This window comes from Hyperolius riggenbachi, chromosome 2 (genome assembly GCF_040937935.1).
Source record: "Hyperolius riggenbachi isolate aHypRig1 chromosome 2, aHypRig1.pri, whole genome shotgun sequence".
Lineage (NCBI taxonomy): Eukaryota > Metazoa > Chordata > Amphibia > Anura > Hyperoliidae > Hyperolius > Hyperolius riggenbachi.
Window position 1 is genome coordinate 293,400,159 of NC_090647.1, and position 16,242 is coordinate 293,416,400.

General features: G+C 42.6%; 1 protein-coding gene across 1 annotated transcript in view; it reads right to left on the bottom strand.

The window, feature by feature from the left end:
- LUZP1 (leucine zipper protein 1) overlaps positions 1-16,242 on the bottom strand; it is a 125,861-nt gene that overhangs the window by 21,189 nt on the left and 88,430 nt on the right. Inside the window, exon 2 of the mRNA XM_068268950.1 lies at positions 11,947-12,036. The gene's annotated coding sequence lies outside the window, so the exon portion shown is untranslated. The remainder of the gene's footprint in view (positions 1-11,946; positions 12,037-16,242) is intronic.

The window sequence follows — 16,242 nt, forward strand, 5'->3', positions numbered from 1 at the left end:
AACTGAGGGGTTTTACCCCCTGACCACCAGAGCAATTTTCACCTTTCAGCGCTCCTTCCATTCATTCGTCTATAATTTTATCATTACTTATCGCAATGAAATGAACTATATCTTGTTTTTTTCGCCACCAATTAGGCTTTCTTTAGGTGGGACATTATGCCAAGAATAATTTTATTCTAAATGTGTTTTAATGGGAAAATAGGAAAAAATGTGGGAAATTTTTTTTATTATTTTTCAGTTTTCGGCCTTTATAGTTTTTAAATAATGCATGCTACTGTAATTAAAACCCATTAAATGTATATGCCTATTTATCCCGGTTATAAAACCGTTTAAATTATGTCCCTATCACCGCCAATATTTTAGTTGGAAATATAGGTGCATTTTTTTCAGTTTTGCGTCCATCCCTAATTACAAGCCCACAGTTTATAAAGTAACAGTGTTATAGCCTCTTGACATAAATATTTAAAAAGTTCAGTCCCTAAGGTAACTATTTATGTATTTTTTTTAAATTGTAAATTTTTTTTTTTTTTTAATTACAAAAAAAAAAAAAATTGGGGAGTGTGGGAGGTAAGGAGTTAATTTTTTGTGTAAAACAAGTTTGTGTGTAAAAAATGGTTAGGGTGTAGTTTTACTATTTGGCCACAAGATGGCAACATTACCAATTTGTTTCATGCGACCTGCAAGCTTCCTTCCGGACGCTTGCAGGAAGTAGAAAGAGGCTGGGATTTTGTTATTTTTTCACAATGATCGCGCTGCTCAGCCGAGCGGCAGCAGATCATTGCGGGGCTTAGATCAACGAACGGGAATGGATTTTCCCGTTCGTTGATCTCTGGGCGAGCGGGCGGCGTGTTTACGAGCGGGAGCGCGGACAGCGGCGGGAGTGCGCAGAGTACGGATTTCTCCGTCCCTGGAGGTGAAAGGATGGAAAAAGGGGCGGAGAAATCCGTACGTGCGGGGGTAAAGTGGTTAAAAGGGAAAACATAGCATATACAACAAAATTAATAAGCAAAATTAAGAAGTCAAGAGCTTATCTCCATACAATCAACACACTATGCCCAATTGACAGAATGTTTAATTATCACTCCTCCCTTCTCTACTCCTCATTCCTTCTTATCGAAAAGTTGGTAAACAGATGGCTGTCGGTTATAGTTATACCTTATTGGTTTAGTAATTATTTAGTTGCTCTTGTTATATGGTCATGTAAACCTTGCCGACCTATTTAAAGCCTCCTTTATGCCCTTTTTCTTCATAAGCTAAGCCTTTGGGCACATAAAGGTGCAGATCAACATTTACAAAGGTTGGAAAAATTGTATAGGTAGCATACTAGTTTTACAAATAATAAATAGAAACATATTGTCAAATATACCTTACTGTACCTGATTCGCTGTATATCTATATTGAAGTGCTACTAACAAAGATTTTCACTGATATACATTCTGCACTGTAAATATGTATGAAAACTGTACTGCTACCTAATAAAGTTTTGAAACTAGAAAAGGAAACAGAAGCAAATCTGCAAGTTAACTCTTCTCACTGTTACAAGAGGTGTATTACACAGATTTAGATTGCTGAAAAACAATCAAGTAGGGTGTGGAGAGCGTATAGACATGCACACAGCTCAACCAGCAAGGAATATGGGCTGCAGTGGACAGGGGAGTCCTTTTAACCACTTAAGGAAAAAAAATAGGCCACTGCAGCTTTAAGGGCCCGCTGCAGGGCCATACAACTTAACACCCAAGTGATTCCCCCCTCCTTTGCTCTGTTGGTGGGCTGTGGTAGCTCCCCCAATGTTTACATTTCTTTTTACAAATATTTGTTTAACCTATTTTAGTTCCTGGACGTAGAAACTACGTCCAGGAACCATGCGCCATCGCACTCTCCCGGCCGCGGCTCATTAGCCAGGCAATCAGCGAATCGGGCTATGGTGCCCGATCACGGATTCCTCTCCCCCGCTGAAAAAGCGACAGCTTCTCTCTGAAGCTGCGCTTTTTCTGGCTGTAGCGTCCCCCATGCGTCTCTCTAAGAGTATGTTACGCTTAGAGTGACTTCATGTAAACAAACTTATGGCCTACATCTTGTGGCCAAAAAATAAAACTACAACTAAAAGTAAAAAAAATAAAATTCAAACACACATTTACATTATAAAATCTCTTGTTTACATCCCACCCTCCCAAAACTACCCAAATAAAATGTTTAATAAAAAAAAACAAAAAAAAAAAAACACACATGTAAATATTATACTAAGGGTCTAAACTTTTTAAAAATTAATGTTAAAGGGAACCTTAACTGCTGCGGAAAAATAAATTCACTTACCTGGGGGCTTTCCCAAGCCTCCTGCAGCCGTCCTGTGCCCGCGCCGGTCCTTCGGTGCCCTCCGGTCTCCCTCCCCCGCTAAGTTTCGATTTCGGACGACTGCCAGTCGTCCTGGGGCCTCTTCCGCATTCCTGGTCGTAAACTGCAGTAAAGCGCGTCCGCATGACGCGTTTGACGTCATGCGATGACGCGTTTGGCGTCATGCGGACGCGCTTTACTGCAGTTTACGACAAGGAATGCGGAAGAGGCCCCAGGACGACTGGCAGTCGTCCGAAATCGAAACTCAGCGGCGGAGGGAGACCGGAGGGCACCGAAGGACCGGCGCGGGCACAGGACGGCTGCAGGAGGCTTGGGAAAGCCCCCAGGTAAGTGAATTTATTTTTCCGCAGCAGTTAAGGTTCCCTTTAAGATGAAATATGTCTTTTTTTTTTTATTTTAAACTTGTAAATAGTGATCGATGCAAAACGGAATAAAATGCACCTTTATTTCCAAATAAAATATTGTCGCCATACATTGTGATAGGGACATAATTTTAACGGTGTAATAACCGGGACATATGGGCAAATACAATACTTTTTTTCCGTTTTTTTCTTATTCTTCCTGTTAAAATGCATTTACAGTAAAGTGGCTCTTAGCAAAATGTACCCCCCAAAGAAAGCCTAACTGGCGGCGGAAAAAAACAAGATATAGATCAGTTCATTGTGATAAGTAGTAATAAAGTTATATGCTAATGAATGGGAGGTGAACATTTCTCAAGTGAAAAATGACGGAACGAGAATGGGTTAATTTTATGATAAAATCCCCCCCCCCCTTTTTTTTGTATTATATTTTTCACTGACCCTCTCTCCCCCCTCCCCAGCCAATCAGCGCGATCGGCTATCATAGGCTTCAGCCTATGACAGAGGATTGCTTCTTTGCCACCAAGGGGGACAGCCGTGTCACACGGCTGTCCCCAGTACAGCGCTGCCGTAGATCGCAGTGCTGTACAGAGTAAATAGATGGCAGTTACACCATCTAACAGTCTCCTAGCGGCAACTGTCAATTGGCGTGGAGTGGTCCTGGGGCTGCCACCACGTTCACGCCAATCGTCGTGGAGCGGTCGGCAAGGGGTTAAAATGTTATTTGCCTGCCTTGCCATGCTGATCATTTGTCTTCAGCAGTGCCTGTGTCACACCCCCACAGTAAACAAGGGAATGGATGCAGTTTGAAACTAAACCAATCAAATTAACCCTAATGGGCTTTGGTTAATCGATTTTCAAGCTGCATATATTTGCCTTATAGAATTTGCACAATTCTGCATTAACGCACACCTGAAGAGAAATAAAAATATATGAAATGATAAATAGTTTTTAGTACTACGGATAATGAATAGAACATTAGTAGCAAAGCCAAAGTCATTTTTAATTTCATTTACATAGCTTTATTTATAACATTGCATCATACTGTCACAGCTGCAGTTTAGAATCCACACCGTCTTTTAAGCTATAAAACAAAGTAGAAATATTGACCCTTTAAACTTTGTTGCAGTAAAACCTTATCTCAAGCTGTCTCACTGTTTCTCAGCTGTTTAAGTGCTTCAGAAAAGAGGACTATAGTCGACTAAGGTTTTTTTTTTTTTAACTCTTCCTGTACTTGAAAACCTTGAAACTTTTCTACTAACGTTCTACTTCTTAAGGCCCATACACACGTCGGATTTCCGCGGACGGGTCGTTTGAACGTCCCATCGTTCGCCCGCTAAATCGGGCGTGTGTACAGACTATCGTTCGCTTGATAAGAGTTTGAGTGATCCGCCGGGTGGATCGCTTAACCTCACTCTTATCAAGCGAACGATAGTCTGTACACACACCCGATTTAGCGGGGCGAACGACGGAACGTTCAAACGACCCGTCGTTCGCGGAAATCCGACGTGTGTATGGGCCTTACGCTGTACTACACATACAATTCATCAAACAGTTAAATTATCAGATTTGCATCTCATTGACTATCCCTACTCACTAGTGATGTGATATGAAATTCCTCTACGCAGCTTCTGTTCCTCTGCAATGAGCATAAAGTCCCCTGGGCTCAACAGGATCTCTGCAGATTCAGAAGCTCACTGACGAACAAATCAGCTTGATTATCGGTTTGGTCATCAATAGTTTCCAAACCAATTGGCTTTATGCAAAGTTCCCCTTCCTCCCACAGGAATTCTGCTCCTTGCAGAACAAGGAAATTGCCTAATATTTCCTTTCTAGCCCATCACTACACAGGACATCATGGCAGTCAGAAAGACGGTCAACAAGATCACCTTTCAAAAATGATCCAAAATGTATTGTGGGGCCCACCTCACTCAAAAGAATTGCACTTTGAAGGGATCCTTAACTGAAAGGGATATGGATGTTTCCTTTTAAACAATACCAGTTGCTTGGCACTCCTGATGATCACTTTTGCTGCAGTGGTGGCCGAATCACAGACCTGAAACAAGCATGCAGCTAATCCAGTCTGACTTCAGTCAGAGCACCTGATCTGCATGCTTGTTCAGGGGCTGTGGCTAAAAGTATTAGAGACACAGGATCAGCAGGGGAGTCAGGCAACTGGGTTTACCTAGTCTAGAGAAAAGACGCCTAAATCAACTTGATTTAGGCGTCTTTTCTCTAGACTAAGTAAACCCAGTTTATCTAACCTTTCTTGGAAATATAGTGCAGTTTTAGAGCAGGTGCAGAAGCGAGCAACAAAATTGATACGAGGTATGGAAGGTCTCGCTTACCAAGAAAGGTTAGATAAACTGGTATTATTTTTAAAGGAAAAATCCATATCCTTCTCAGTTTAGGTTCCCTTTAATCATTTAATATGCAACTCTGCTTGAGTCATTGCTAAAATACACAGATTATTTTGTACATAAAATTTGCTGAAATGTTGGTGAAAGAAAACAGAATTCTCATATCTAGGTAACTGGTTCAGAAGTCTGCACAAAGCAGGGAATAAAACATCTCAGTTACCTTAATAATACTGCTGAACGGGTGTTCGGAAATAATCTACCTATATTGTAAGACAACAGGGCCGTGCACCAACATCACAAAAACGGTTTCTCACCAGGGTTCGTCAATGAAAGGCACATAATTCAGAGTTGATTTAGGCGTCTTTTCTCTAGACTAAGTAAACCCAGTTTATCTAACCTTTATTGGTAAGCGAGACCTTCCATACCTCGTATCAATTTTGTTGCTCGTTTCTGCACCTGCTCTAAAACTGCACTATATTTCCTGTAATGTGGTGCCCAAACTAGAGAGTTAAATGGGCAATATTATGCTAACATCTCAAGTTATTTCCCTTTTAATGCATCCCAAAATTGTATTAGCTTTAGCTGCAGCAGCTTGGCATTGAATACGATTATTTAACTTGTTGTCGATGAGTACTCCTAAGTCCTTCTCCAAGTTTGATGTCCCCAACTGTATCCCATTTATTTTGTATGGTGCTAGACCATTGGTATGACCAAAATGCATGACTTTACATTTTTTCAACATTGAATTTCATCTGCCATTTATGTGCCCATATAGCCATCCTATCCAGATCCTGTTGCAATATGACACTATCTTCCTGAGAGTTGATGATTCTGCACAATTTAGTATCATCTGCAAAAATAGCAACATTGCTTTCTACTGCATCTACTAGATCATTAATAAATTAAAGAGTACTGGAACCAGTACTGACCCCTGTGGGACCCCACTGCTAACAGTCTCCCATTTTGAATATGATCCATTGACTACAACTGTTTTCTGTCCATTAGCCAGTTCCCTATCCATGCACACAGACTCTTCCCCAGTCCTTGCATCCTCAACTTTTGCACCAGACCTTTGTGGGGAACAGGCTAAATTCAAGATTCAACTGGTCTACTTTCAAGCTGCATAAATACACTTTCATATTCCATCATTTTGGAATTATTTGCATCTCACTGACATTCTCCAATTATGAATAGAGAAGGCTACAGGGCACTCTCAGGGAACTCAATCTAGGAACCAAGCAGTCTTCTGACTGCACATAGCAAGATAAGAGGGTGTAACGGTGAGAAGAGTACCTCCCTGACAAAGTATTGTAACAGCTCACCAACATCCTGATATCAGGATCAGGACATTGAAGGCAAAAGGTCTAGAGCTGCAATGGAAGAGTCATGGGGGGGGGGGGGGGGGGGGGGGAGAGAGCCAATTAGCTCAGCTAATTTGGGTGCAGAGCTACATGATGATTTGGACGCCACCATAGGCCGTAATGAGAATTCTGGCTGTGGCGGCACTCAGTGACTAATATGGGCACCGGTGATTACTGGAGCTCAAATTAGGAGAAAAAAACTAGCTAACTAGGTGTTACGTAATGCTACTACTCGGAGGAGAAATAGCATTAACACCACCCCAGTCTTTCAGCAGGCGCAGGGTGAGCCTTCTTTCAGAGTTGGAGCAATTTTGGGAATATGGATTCCGTGGTTTCATAAACTGAGGAGTCAGAGTCAGATGATTGTTGTACTGACTCCAAAGCCATTTACACCACAGTCCAACAGAAGCACCATGTACTGGCTAGCAGGGCAACCTCTAATAAGGAATTCTTGCATAAAAAGTTTCCATCAATGATACAATCTTGATTGTACAATCTTACCAAATCTGTTGTAGAAAGGTAAACTAAGTGCATAAATGTTGAATGAATTACTTAGGTAGTCCTTCATATTACATAGAAATGGTAAGACTTAAATATAAATTAATGGGCATCATTAGTTTAACAAAACCCTCAACCTAAGAGCATGATTGTAATTGGGGGGGAGGGGGGGGGGGGAGAGGGAGGATTATGAATGAAGCTTTGCCATAATTTTGTAATTTCCAAGTTTCATTGTGAATGGAGTTTCCTAAAGAACATGGCCTCAGTCATACCTTGGCCAATCCTTACATAAATCATAGTTGCAATTTAACTACTTGAAGACAAGCCTTCAATAACCAGCATGTGCTTTATCATCCAAATCTCTAAAGCCATGTTTTAATATTTTATGAGAACAGTGACTGTAAATCATAATGTACTCATCTGTAAAAAGAAATCGACAATTGGTCTAATGTTATTTATCAGTTCCTTGGATTTGTCCTGGCTAAGGAAGATCAAATTGCTCTAAGTAGACTCTCTGATGCTGGGAATACACATTAGGTTTTGCGTGTTCGATTAGGAGCGCGCGATCTATTAGCCATTCGATTTTCTGCTCAATTCTCTTATCTTACACTTGTTTTTCTTATCTTTTTTCCATTCACTTCTATGAGAAATCAAGCGGAAAAGAATTGAGCGGAACATCGGACATGTCGGAATTTTATCATGAAGGCATCTATCGGAACGATTCTTAGCAAAAAAACGTACCATGTATTCCCAGCATAAATAAAATTCATGGAGAAGCATGTGTTGTTTGATCAGGTAATGGATTTTGTAAGCATGAAGTCCCATGAAAAAACAAATGTGCTTGTGAAACACAACCAATCATTCAGAGGCCTACAAAATCAGTCACTTGATTAAAGCAGATCATTATCCTAGAGTAGAATAAATGGAGAACTATGCTATTATGTCGAAATTGATAAAAGATCCAACCAAAGATTACCCAAGAAGACTGAAGGGTTTGTTCGAGGACAGCTATAAATGAGAGCAGTTAAAGAAAGGGTGCCATCTGGCTACTAACTTGCCACCCAGAAGGCCAAGACTTTATTTTCCCAGCTTGCCCATTGTCTTGATCATTGGATCCATAAAGGAACACTTGTGCCAACTGTTCAATTATAAATGGAGGAGATCTCTGGTTAGGCCACTCTGTTCCTTTGAGAGTTGAGAGCTTGTCCTGACCATCAAGCATTAACCTTTATAGGACCGTCCCTAATGGAGAATGTTGCAGGGTAGAGCATATTAACCATGTCATCACTGCTTTTAGAAGTGCTCTTTTATGCGATCAGAATATTTTTAGTGTCAGAAAATTATACATTCTGATGTGTGGACAACCATTATAGTTCCAAACTCATCCACAAGCGTTCTTTCACTTCACACATGCAGTTCAAAACTCTCATTCGTGCTGTACATAATTGCTCTGTGATGCTTGGAGGAACTTATAAAAGGCTCATGAGGAAAGAGGACTGGGTACAGGGAAGGATCCCAGAGGACAAAAAACAACTTGGACACTCAGGAGCAGGTACTCTCAATGAGCTTTTTTTCAGTATGTTTTTCCCCAGCACAAAAAAAAAACTGCTTACAGTTCCAGGACGTAGATTCTACGTCCTGATTAGTGCTACAGTAAGTTCTAGGACACAGAATCCACATCCTGCATTAAAACCCTGCCACCGTTCGTGATCATGCACGCGCTGTGACTAATTGTTACTAGCTAATAGTAACAATAATTCAATAAAGTTAAGAAAAAAAGTTTTGAAAGTTAAAAGTTTTCTTAAAGTGACACAGTCCTAATAAAAAAGGGTTTTTTTTAATCCCCAGTTAATTTTTAACCCCAACCTAGCCTATTAACCCCTGCAGTACCTATATCCATTTATACATTTTTAATGACTGCTGCCTGTAGCGATCACCACAGACATACGGGCTGGTGATAATGGTCCTCCACATGCTCAGCTAGTAATAAAATATGGCATATGGGGTATCGCTTTAACGGAGAAGGGCAAAATAATTCATTTTGTTTGTGTTTCATAACTGTGGGGTGTGTCGTGACAATTAGGAAGGGTGAATTTACGCCTATTATTCCCCATAAATTAACTAAAATAAAATAGTTTTGGGAGAAAAAGATTACCCAAAGAAAGCCTAGATTGTACTGAAAAAAATAAATAAATAAATAAATAGATATATATCACTAAGATGGCAGAATTAAAAGTTACTGCTGTATCAAAATGACAGTTTCAACAATGTCAGGAACTTGAAGGAGTAAATACTGTGGAACACAAACCAGTAAAACACTTTTTTTTAACGCAAGTAATAACCGATATTCAACTACAGTGTCATATATTAAAAAGCTTTTGTATTAAAATGTCAAATAAAAAAAAAAAAAGGGATACTTAACCCTCTGGGCGATACAATTATATCGCCCAGGAGGTGGCGCAGCACTATTTTTTTTAAATTTTTTGTTTTTTAAATCATGTAGCGAGCCCAGGGCTCGCTACATGATAGCTGCAGCGCAGCGGCATCCCCCCACCCACTCCGATCGCCTTCGGCGATCAGAGTAAGCAGGAAATCCCGTTCAGAACGGGATTTCCTGCTGGGCTTCCCCGGTCGCCATGGCGTCGTGACGTCAGAGGGAGTCCCGATCCACCCCTCAGCGCTGCCTGGCCTGATTGGCCAGGCTGCGCAAGGGGTCGGGGAGGGGGGGGGGGGGCTGCGCGGCACGGCGAGCGGCGGCGGATCGGCGGCGATCGGAAGTTACACGCAGCTAGCAAAGTGCTAGCTGCGTGTAAAAAAAAAAAAATTATGCAAATCGGCCCACCAGGGCCTGAGAAATCCTCCTGCGCGATATACCCCGAGCTCAGCTCGGGATTATCGCTCAGGAGGTTAAAGTGAACATCCGGACTAAAAATCTACACAGCAGAACTTTAACAGTTTCACAGCATCAGAACTTTGTTTTTTCTTACCAAAGCATCATTTTTAGCATCATTTTTAACTAAGCTCCACCCATCAAAGAAAACTGCCCAAGCTTTTTTCCCTGATGCTGTGCAAAGCATGATGGGACTTCCTATGTTGTTATTCACATTGCCTAGCGACAAGGAGGGGTGATCAGCACACAGGACAGTTGGAACTGTGTCTCTCATGTTCCCTGTCACCTCCTTTCAACCAATAAGATGGCTGCCCTCATGAAATCAAACATTTGCGTGTTCTTTTAAAAACAGGGTGCGTAAGAGATTATATTACCCATCTATTTTAATTAACATAACTAATGTAACTTAATGACATTATGTTTGTTTAGGCTGAAGTTCCTCTTTAAGCCTAGAATAAAAAAAATAAATAAAAGTTTTACTAACCTGGGGCTTCTACCACCAGCCTCCTGCAGCCGTCCCGTGCCCTCGCAGTCACTCACAGATCCTCTTGTCCCCCGCCGCCAGCTAGCCCTGTTTTCGGCCGACAGGCTTACTGTGCAGGTCTGGCCACGCATCTCCTTCGCATAGAAGGCTATGCGTGGCCAGGCCTGTTGGTGAAACAAAACTAGCTCCAGGTGAGTAAAACTGATTTTTTTTTATTCCAGGCTTAAAGCAGTAAGATTAGCCATACTATGCCATGGAAGGAAAAAAAAAACACATATATAAATAGATAAATACTTTATGTACTTACATAACATGTATTGTACTGTCCACGTTTTGATTTCAGTGAATGTTATATAATAAATGAAGAGAATTCTGTTCCTGGTGGGGGCCATGTCTTTTACCCACAGTTTAGGCTAAATCCTGATGTCATTTCTGTCGTTTACTTTTTTTTTTTCTTTTCTCCTCCAATCGCTAAGTCACCTCAGCCTTGCTTGTAAACACAAGTAAGCAGGGGACTGTGTTTCAGATAAGCAGCTAGGCAGGGAAATAAATGGAAGAGGAATATATTATAGATAAAATAACTCCCAGCATTCAACTGTTTGGCACTGACTACTTAAGGGCCAGTGCTTTTAAAAGAACAGGCAAACGTTTGATTTCATGAGGGCAGCCATCTTTTTGGTTGAAAGGAGGTGACAGGGCGCATGAGACAGTTCCAACTGTCCTGTGTGCTGATCACCCCTCCCAGTTGCTAGGCAACGTGAACAACAACATAGGAAATCCCATCATGCTTTGCACAGCATCAGGGTAAAAGAGCCTGGGCAGTTTTTTTTGATGGGTGGGGCTTAGCTAAAAATGATGCTTTGGTAAGAAAAACAAAATTCTGATGCTGTGAAACTGTTAAGCACCAAGCCTTTTCAGTTCTGCTGAGTAGATTTTTAGTCCGGAGGTTCACTTTAAAGGGAAGGTTCAGGGACTATACGAAAAAAAAAAATCCCCATCCACTTACCTGGGGCTTCCTCCAGCCCGTGGCAGGCAGGAGGTGCCCTCGGCGCTGCTCCGCAGGCTCCCGGTGGTCTCCAGTGGCGCACCCGACCTGGCCAATACGGCGGCCAGGTCGGGCTTCTTCTGCGCTCCAAAATGCGCCTCACGGCGGCGCGCTGACGTCATCGGACGTTCCCCGGGCTGTACTGCGCAGACTCAGAACTACTGAGCCTGCGCAGTACAGCCCGGAGGACGTCCGATGACGTCAGCGCGCCGCCGTGAGGCGCATTTTGAAGCGCAGAAGAAGCCCGACCTGGCCGCCGGCCTGGCCAGGTCGGGCGCGCCACCGGAGACCACCGGGAGCCTGCGGTGCGGCGCCGAGGGCATCTCCTGCCTGCCACGGGCTGGAGGAAGCCCCAGGTAAGTGGATGGGGATTTTTATTTTTTTCGGATAGTCCCTGACCCTTCCCTTTAAGTATGTGATAACTCCAAATCGTAACAGCAGAAAAAAAGTTAAGTTTTGAATGCAGGATTAGCATCTATCACTTAATACACTCAGACCAGTTGCTGTTGAAATTTTATTTTATGGTGACAATTCCACTTTAAGTATCCCTTTAACTTGTGTTCACACACACACACACACACACTAACATTATCATACCTATTAAATTGTATACATTTCAGCATCGAGTACGGTACATCAACACCTCAAGATTCTCTTGTACAAGTTTGAGGAGGTCTTCATTGCTACCTGTTGAACAAGAAAAAGATTACTAAATACAATGTTTTACATTTAACAATACAGAGAAGCAAAATGTAATGAGATGGAAAGCATCACAAAGCAAAATATAAGCAGTAATAAAGATACATCAAGTCAATCACTCACTGCTCCTCATCAGATGAGCTTCAGAGCATGAGGAAACAAAAACAGCAATTACACACTGCAGCTAGGGTCAGATACAGACATTCGCTGCATACCCATGTTTAACTGAAGCATGTATTTGTGGCGCTGGCTTCAGCACCATTCTGGTCCAGCAGGTATTTTTGGTGCAAGTACAAGTTTAATTGGTTTCAATTTTTATTTTGTTCACCAAGAGACAAATAAGGATGGTTAGGTTACATGTAATGGAAACAGAAAAGTTATCCTATACAATAAAATCTGTTGCTGCTTCCTGTGTACCAGTGTCCATGCGTTGTGCCTGGTGTGCATGCAGATGGACTTCTGAGAGCAGAGGATGGCAGGCATGCGTTCATGCATGGCCATGTGTGCAGGAGTGCAGCCGTATGCGCGTGGGTGGGGGGGTGGAGGGGGCGTGAGGCGGTCGGTCTGAGGCCTAGCGCAGTACTTGTGTGTTGTTTTTTTTTTAGTGGAAGGGCCTTTTAGCTAGTGTACCAATAAGAAGCTTACTCTTATTGGCCGGTATTGCAAAATTACAGTGGCCATTGTGCTCCCCACCATAGCAGGAGCACAACAGATTGGGAAAGTAGTACCGCATGTTAAGTCGCATAGAGTCTATGAAAAGTATGCTTCACGGTCACTGTTAATTTATGCATTTTGCAGTAATGCATTGCATGCAAATTACTTAATCAGATTTACAGAGTAGGACGGAATTCCTAAACTTTCAGAACTACATAGAAGCATGCAGTACCCACACAACAAGTAGTATTCTGCCCCCTTAAGGACCAGAGACCGTTGGTACCAAAAACAACGGAATACTGACAAATTGCCGCACATATCCCCGCAACCTCCATCCACCGGGAACCTCAGACCACCCACTCTGCAGTCTCTATGATGGCAGAGTTCCTGTGAGACGGTCAGGAGATGCTTTCATTGACTCCTGACCTTGTCAATCAATGTAAGCCATTAGAAGTTACATTGATGGACAGGGTCAGGAGCCAATAAAAATAGTCACCTGACCACCTCACAGGGCTCTGCAGTCATAGAGATGGCAGGGTGAGTGAGCTGCAGCAGACAGAAAGCAACACGATCTGCGGGAGTGACGAGTGTGTGGCGGTGGCGAGTTGAAATCTATGACCTGACAACCAGTGATGAGCTTCTGAGTAGAAAGCCATTTGAATCCAAAATTAAAATGAGGCTTAACGCAGGTGTGAGCATGGGAGACATGGGGTTACTTACCCAGAAGTCCATCGGCTTCTACGGTATGCATTGCAATACTCTTGCATACGACCTATGGGACACGTTGCATGACTCACAACAGGACTTCCACCTTCCGGCTTGAAGGAGGAAGTGTGGTAGTGAGTCTTGGAACGCTTCCCATGGGTTGCGTACGAGTGGATTGAGACGCATAGAAGCTGACGGACTTAAAGAGAATCTGTACTCTGAAATTCTTACAATAAAAAGCATACCATTCTATTCATTATGTGCTCCTGGTCCCCTCTGTGCTGTTTCTGCCATTCTCTGCTGCAAACCTGGCTTGTAATTGCCAGTTTTAGGCAGTGTTTACAAACAAACTAACCAGCTTCTAATAGGCTCAGCTAAGCAGAGTGTGTTAGTCACACAGAGCCTGCAGGGGGTGTGTACAGCTTCTAGCTAATCACAAGCAGCCCTGCACATTCCAGTCTGACTGCCTCAGCCTGACTGTGCCGACTATAGAGAGAAGATTAGATCATATAACAGAGATAACACAGCTACTGTGCAATTAGGAAAAGCTGCAGTAAGCCAGACCACATTAGAAAAGGCATAGGAACTTATAGCATAGAAGAAATAAAGATAAACAATTTGTTACAGAGTCTCTTTAACCCAGTCTCCCATGCTCACATGGGAGCCTCATTTCAAATTCGAATGGCTTTCTACTCGGAAGCCCATCGCTGCTGGCAGCCACAACAGCATCAAAACAGGGCATAGATTTCAACTAGCGTCGTCCTTTAGGTCAAAACTTAACTGTAACCAACTTGTTGCCCAGATTTTGTCAAGTGCATTAAAAAGGAAAATGCCTGTACAGACATCAAACTGATGACCAAAATCATTATGTGGAACTTCACAGTTTTTAATAAATGAGAATCTAAAATGGTGTACAGACATTTAATTTTTGAACCTGCTTTTACAAAGGATCCTAAGCCAATTCCCCAGTGAGTACTGAGTATGTTCCTGGGACAGTAGTATTTGTCTTGTACTGTGAACAGAGTTGCAGAGGACTTCACCAGTTAAAACGAGGTACTCTCCACTCATAGATACCTTAGGTCACCTGCAACATATTGTTGATTGACTTAGTGTGTCAGGGTGTGGGATTCCCCATCCTTGCATCACATGGTCTCTATATACAACATCACTAGATGCAGACCAACTAATGACAGAGTGGTTAAAACGCTAACCGGTCATTAAAAAGCCACAGCAACAGAACACCACAGATTACTGCACATAAACTTCAGTCCTTTATAGGGAAATCAAATGTTCCATCCCAAAGTGTTGTGATATGGGTTAGTGGCATATTTACTATTTTTACAAATATGCTTGCCTTCAGTTTGAGACATGCTTTTATACCACTTAATGACATGTTTAAGACAAGACTCAGCAGTATCCGATCTAGAATAAAGTGATGTTTTAAAAGGGCATCTGCTCATTTTCTTGTAAGCACACAGATGTTGCAGCAGAACAGCAAGCTGTACTTTCACCAGTAGAGGTCAGAAGAGAAATATTCTGTATGAGTGTGAAAAAACCCAGACACCCAAAGCATATTTTACCCATCAAGTATAATAAACCTACACAATAAGACCTAGTAACTTAATTACTTCAGGCTGCTATTGCTACTGTTTACCAGTTTCTGAAAACAAAGTCTGTAGTTAGCAGTGCTAAACAAACACAAAACTACACATGCCAACAGCTAAGTGTTGTAATGAATGGACACCAAGCTCAAATAAGACTAACCCTTTCCACTCGTATGTCCCGCATAGCAGGACATTGCGAATTTCCTGTTCCTGTCTTATGTCCCGCTATGTGGGACATTATTTCAGCGGTGGTTTGCAGGCACATCTGGCCCCCAGCAAAGCCCGATCTCGGTCCCCATGTTTAGTGGCCATGTAAGACTACATGCCCACACACAGGTGGTACCCCCCTCCCCTAAACCCTAAACCGGAAGTGCGCGATCAGCGCTGGCAGGAATGGCAGAATCAATTCTGCATTTTTGTTGCCGATTGTTGATGCTTCTCTGCAGGGTGTTTTTTGCAGTTTCCTGGGCGATTCCTGGCAGATTACTTCTTCCACAATCCTTGCAGATCCCTAGCAGGTTCTTGCTTGCAGATTCCTGGCAGATCCCTTGCAGGTTCCAGGTTATTTATTGAAAGGAAGGAGAGGAGCGCTCTGAGTTTTCCGGCAATGTAAATTCAATTAACACTAGGAAAGGTCTCACCTATTATTAGTGTGGCTGGTACCCCGTAATCAGCCGTGGTTCGCATGCGTCCCTCTTAGGCAGCCGGGGACCGGGCTCTCCGTAGCAGTGGAGCGGAAGAAAAACGGAAGTGGCGTCACTGGTTCCAGGCCTCCTTGCGCTGGTTACTATGGGAGCAAGGACGCTTGCTCAAACACACGCTAGAAAGCGTGGTGAGCGGCGTCCAGTTCTCCGCAAGGGGTGGGGGTGAAACAGGGAGTAGGGTGGCCACAGATAACAATCTGGCACAATACAATGTGGGACTATAAAAGTAAGAAATATTTATTAAAATGACAACGCGTTTCACGGAGGGACATCCTCCGCTTTCTCAAGTCTTACATTTACAATAAAAAGGCAATCCTTTATACAGCATACAATATACATGGCAACCAATCAGCTTAGCCTGGGAGGTAACCTAGAAGGACCTTAATAGACCAGAATTTTATTTATAAGGTTATTTATTGAAGATTCCTTGCAGATTTCTTACAGAGCGGAGCAATCGCATCCTCTGCAGCAGGTAAAAGAAAAATGACAGCGGCTTAGGTGGCACAGCGGATTATGGAGGACAGCAG